Below are 5,601 nucleotides of genomic sequence, written 5' to 3' on the forward strand. Positions count from 1 at the left end.
TATTACCCAACAATCACTTATCTCTAAATCTCTACATAACATAATCTAACCACAACAATATTCTGAGCTCCTATTCACAAGGTGTTTGGGGCGAGGAGCTGCAACACCTCGCAGTCCCTCCCGTCAGCTAACCTCATCCTGAGCTGGGAGGCTCTCCACTCAACCATAGACTCAAAGAAAAAAACTCTGACACTGATATAATTCACAATGCAACCAGAGTGCGAAGAAGAAAAAGTACAACACGTGTAAAACCCAACAATAGCTTCATATCCTAAATTTTATACAATATAAAACTCCTGAACCTCAAAACACAATAACTCTGATATATCCAGACAAACAGAGCAAGTCTAATATATACAGACAAACACAGAGTAACTCTGATATATCCAGCTAAACACAGTAAGAACTCCCGAACGTCACAACGCAGAATAACTCCAATATGAAAGAGAATCAAACAGAGTTCAAATTGAGATTCTGAATGAATTAATTTGCCTCTTCAAGACAGTTGAAGAATTGATCTTTTTCGAAGGGCCGAATTGCCCACTTCTGCTCCTAATTCTTATGTTCCTGTGTACTATCCAGGGTAAAATTAATGTATCACATCTGCTTCTGTGGATCATTTCAGTGGAAATGTGCTCTCGCTGAAAGAGTATCAGCCCACTGGAGTGAACATTGGAAGACTGGCCAGCCCACAGAGAAACCTTCTGATCGCCCACTTCACCCACTGTTAGAATGACCATGGTTCAGTCCTGAATGTGATCAAGAGCAGCAAAAATCAGCAGGATCCAACCCCTGTAATTACTTGTGAACTCGCTGGTGTTTCTGCAGGTAGGATGTACTGCTGAATCCTTTCCCACACGTGGAGCAGGTAAACGGCTTTTCCTTAGTGTGAACTCGCTGGTGTCTCAGCAGGTTAGATGAATTAATAAATCCCTTCCTACACACAGAGCAGGTGAATGGCCTCTCCCCAGTGTGAAGTCGCTGGTGTGTTACCAAGTTGGATGAATTAATGAATCCTTTCCCACATAGTTTACAGGTGAATGGCCTCAATGCGGTGTGAACTCGCTGGTGTGTCAGCAGGTTGGATGAATTAACAAATCTCTTCTCACACACGGAGCAGGTGAATGGTCTTTCCCCAGTGTGAATTCGCTGGTGTGTTACCAAGTTGGATGAATTAATAAATCCTTTCTCACACACATTGCAGGTGAATGGCTTCTCTGCGGTGTGAACTCGCTGGTGTGTCAGCAGGTTGGATGAATTAGTAAAACCCTTCTCACACACTGAGCAGGTGAACCGTTTCTCCTCAGTGTGAATTCGCTGGTGTGTCAGTCGGCTGGATGAATCTATGAATCCTTGCCTACACACTGAGCAGGTGAATGGCGTCTCCCTGGTGCCAACTCGCTGGTGTGTCAGCAGGTTGGGTGAAGCAGTAAATCCTTTTCCACACTGAGAGCAAATGAACAGTCTCTCCACGGTGTGAGTACGTCGATGAGTTTCCAGCTCAGGTGGGGAAGTGAATCCTTTCCCACAATCCCCACATTTCCACGGTTTTCCCATGGTGCCGGTGTCCGTGACTCGGTGCTTTTCCAGTCACACTGATGGTAAAATAGCCGATGGTTTTCCCCGTCCTAATGAATCGAGTGACTCTGTCAGATCTTGGATGTGAAGTTTGGTTTGAGATTTCTTGCTGCAAATCCTCCCTTTTGAATATCCTGTTAAAGGGGTTTACAAATGTCATCACTGTCAGTACAGCTCAGAAATTCAGAACAGACAATTCTAATCGCTGTGGAACATGCTTTCCTCCCTAGTTCCCCAAAAGCTGTAAATTTCACCGCACGCATCTGTACAAACACACACTCTCCAATCTCACTCCATTATCTAATATACACCGTCCCTACTCTCCCGATCGACAGATCAACACACAGCATTTCCAGTTCTCGACCGAGAGATCATAAGATCATAAGAAATAAGAGCAGGCCATTCGGCCCATCAAGCCTGCTCTTCTAGTTAATATCATGGCTGATTATTTTCTTCCTGTCACCCATAACCCTCAACTCCCTTGAAGATCAAAAATCTAACTGAGCCTTGGATGTATATATATTTAATGTATTTTATTCAAAAAGTACAAAGGCATGAATCAAAAAACATTGTCAACACCCCACAGTTCATGCAAGTTTTTCCCCTATTCACCCCCTTCCCCACCAACCCCACCGCAACAAATAATTCCTCAAACATCGTCATGAACAGTGTCCACCGTGTCTCAAAGCCCTCCGCTGATCCTGTCAACTTCAACTTGATTGTTTCCAGTCGGAGGAAATGGTACAGGATCCCCCAGCTAGGCCGCTACCACTGGTGGCGTTGCCGATCGGCAACCCAACAGAGTTCCTTCGCCGGGCAATCAGAGAGCCGACCCACAACATCGGCCGTCCTCCCCTCCATCAGCTCCGGCATTTCCCATACCTCAAAAATAGCCACCATTGGGTTCGGCCTGACCTCTAACCATGCGAATACCCCCTCACTAACCTCTCACAGCCCCAGAACATATGTGCGTGATTTGCCGGTCCTCACCCACACTCTCACATTTGTCTGCCACCCCCTGGAAGAACCCACTCATCCTCGCCCGAGTCACATGCATCCTGTGCACCACCTTAAACTGAATCAACCTCATCCTCCCACACGAGGTTGAATTTACTCCGCGCATCACCTCACTCCACATCCTATCATCCTCCCAGTTCCTCCTCCCATTTATTGTTAATCCTCATCACCTGCACTCCCCCGTGCTCCCCAAGCCAAGCATATATATTCCCAATTCTGCCCTCTCCTTCTACGTCCGGGAGCAGCAGCTGCTCCAACAGGAAATTCTCCGGCAGCCTGGGAAACCTTCTCCATTCGTTCCGCGCAAAACCGATCGCTTGCATATACCTGAACTTGCTTCCCTTCGGCGGCTCCACCCTCTCCCACAGCTCTGCCAGACCTGCAAACCTCTGCTCCAGGTATAGATCCCTCACCCTCACCAGCCCCACCTCCCTCCACTTCCTATACAGGCCGTCGCCCTCACCCGGCTTAAACCCACAGTTCTCACACAGCGGTGTCAGCACCTACATCCTTTCCATCCTAAAGTGTCTCCTCAACTGGTTTCACACCCTCGTGGACTGCACCACCGGGCTCACCGCGTACCACCCCGGCGCCAGCAGAAGCGACGCCGTCACCATGGCCTTCAGGCTGGACCCTCTACAGGACTCCTCCTCCATCCTAACCCGCTCTAACCCCTCTCCTTCCCAGCACCATCTCACCTTTTCCGCATTCACCATCCAGTCGCAATACAGCAGGTTTGGTAGTGCCAACTCCCCTTTCTGCCTCTGCAACAGGGCCCTCTTCACCCTCGGTCCCTTCCCCGCCCATATAAACTCTTGAGATTGCTGCGTCCAATTCCGAAAAAAGGCCTTCGGGATGAAGGTCAGGAGGGTCTGGAATACAAACAGGAACCTTGCTAGAATATTCATTTTAACAGCCGAGACCCTTCCTACCAATGTCAGGTGTAGTGTATCCCATCTCCTAAAATCCCCTAAGCTCCTCCACCAACGTGGTCAGGTTCCTCTTGTACATCATTGACCACTCCCTCGTCACCTGAACTCCCAAATACCCAAACCTGTCTCTGGCTACCTTAAATAGCAACACCCCCAGATTGGCCCCCGATCCGCCGCATTCACTGGAAAGACCTCGCTCCTCCCGACATTCAATTTATATCCCGAGAAGGCCCTGACTTCACTAATATGTCCATAATTCTTCCCATACTCTCCAATGAGTCCGACACCAACAGCAGAAGGTTGTCCGCATATAGTGACACCCAGTGTTCCCTGCTCCCCGCCCACCCACCCCACCCCACCCCACAATGCTCTTCCACTGCACTGACCCCTTAAGGGCCATCGTGAAGGGCTCTATCACCAGCACAACCAATATGGTGACAGTGGATACTCGTCTTGTTCCCCTGTACAAACCAAAACTATGTGAACTCATCTCATTTGTCTGTACACTCGCCACCGGGGCCACATACAACAAACGCACAAACGCCACAAACTTCGGGCCAAACCTTCCCAGAATCTCAAACAGGCAGTGCCACTACCGCCCCCACAGACACCGCCCCCGCAGACAGACACCGTCTCCACAGACAGACACCGCCTCCGCAGACAGACACCGCCCCCGCAGACAGACACCGCCCCCGCAGACACACACCGCCCCCGCAGACACACACCGCCCCCGCAGACACACACCGCCCCCGCAGACACACACCGCCCCCGCAGACAGACACCGCCCCCGCAGACAGACACCGCCCCCACAGAGACACCACCTCACAAAGGTGATGGCCGCGCATGCGCTAGTCTGCCCGCTGAACCAAGATGGCGGCGTTGGAACTGGGCCTGATCCCGGATAAAAGCCCCGCAGCTGCTAACACGGGAACTGCAGGCTCTTATTCAGACCCTGTGGCCTTCACCGGGTGTTTATAAAGACTCTGCTCCCTCCCCACCTTTACTCCCGGCTCCATTCCTCTCTCCGCTCCACCGACTCACCCGCCCAAAAAGCGGCTCCCGCATTCGTCAGGCTGCGGGCAAAGTGACACTGCGCCTGTGCACTGGCTCCTGTGGCGTGAATAGGGCACATTCACAGCCGCTCGGGATGTTGGGTAACAACCACACCATTGAAAGCTCAATCAGTTCATACAAAATAACTTTGTTACCCTTGGGGATAAATTAATTTTTAAAATCTCAAATTGTGAATTGGTGACCTGCTAAGCTCTATATCTCAAAATTCTCCTGTGCGACCATGCAGAGTTTTTAAAGCGTTTATATTATTTCCTCTCTCTCATCCCTCCTCTGATGTTTCTGACTCTGGCTGGGTTCAATCACAGTCACTGGTTCCTCTGTTTTCCCCTCTCCATCGTTAATTCTGAATATTCACTGTTTTACATAATATTACTGCACAAATAAAAGTTATTTGGCCTTATCTGTACTGGCTCTTTGGAAGATCTGTCCAATTAATCCCTGCCTTGCTGGCAGAGTCGGAACAATGTATATCTGCTGATGTAATCCAGTGCTTAATTTGCAGTTGGATGGTTCACAGTCACATTCACCCCTGTGGAAAAATTGATTGCCTATTTTGTTGAGCAGATATCAGGTCCTCACTGTTAGTTATGCACACAGAGCATCTAATGGAGTTAATTCAACAATTGACAGTCCGCACAAACCACAGTGACATTATTCATAAAGGGTCAAGTCAAGGGAGTATCTTGATATGATAGAGTGGATGCATTATGGGGTTACAAAGTAAAGGCATTAATATCCTGCAATTTCACAATTCTCACTTGGCTGGAATGTTGCAGTATGAAAGGGCCCCACATTGCTGTCAGAGGAAACAGGCCAAACAAATAACTGTTCAAGCCACATCACTGTTCGACTGTACTGAGGTTTGTGAATGAATCTGGGTCCGTATCAGTCTGGTGCTGTGTCTTTGATTCCCAATGACAACTGTAGTATCCTCATTAAATACCCACCACAGTATTTAGCCCATAAATCTCAGGACATCATCATAATCACAGCCCTTGAA

General features: G+C 48.9%; 1 long non-coding RNA gene across 1 annotated transcript; it reads right to left on the reverse strand.

Moving 5' to 3' along the window:
* Nucleotides 1-259: 259 nt before the first annotated feature.
* Nucleotides 260-4,616, reverse strand: LOC140419303 (uncharacterized). Its single transcript, XR_011945683.1, has 2 exons — nucleotides 4,526-4,616; nucleotides 260-1,712 (listed from the first exon to the last, which is right to left on the reverse strand). It is a non-coding gene; the product is annotated as an uncharacterized lncRNA (long non-coding RNA).
* Between the last annotated feature and the right edge of the window lie 985 nt (nucleotides 4,617-5,601).

The sequence above is a fragment of the Scyliorhinus torazame genome, chromosome 5 (genome assembly GCF_047496885.1).
Source record: "Scyliorhinus torazame isolate Kashiwa2021f chromosome 5, sScyTor2.1, whole genome shotgun sequence".
Lineage (NCBI taxonomy): Eukaryota > Metazoa > Chordata > Chondrichthyes > Carcharhiniformes > Scyliorhinidae > Scyliorhinus > Scyliorhinus torazame.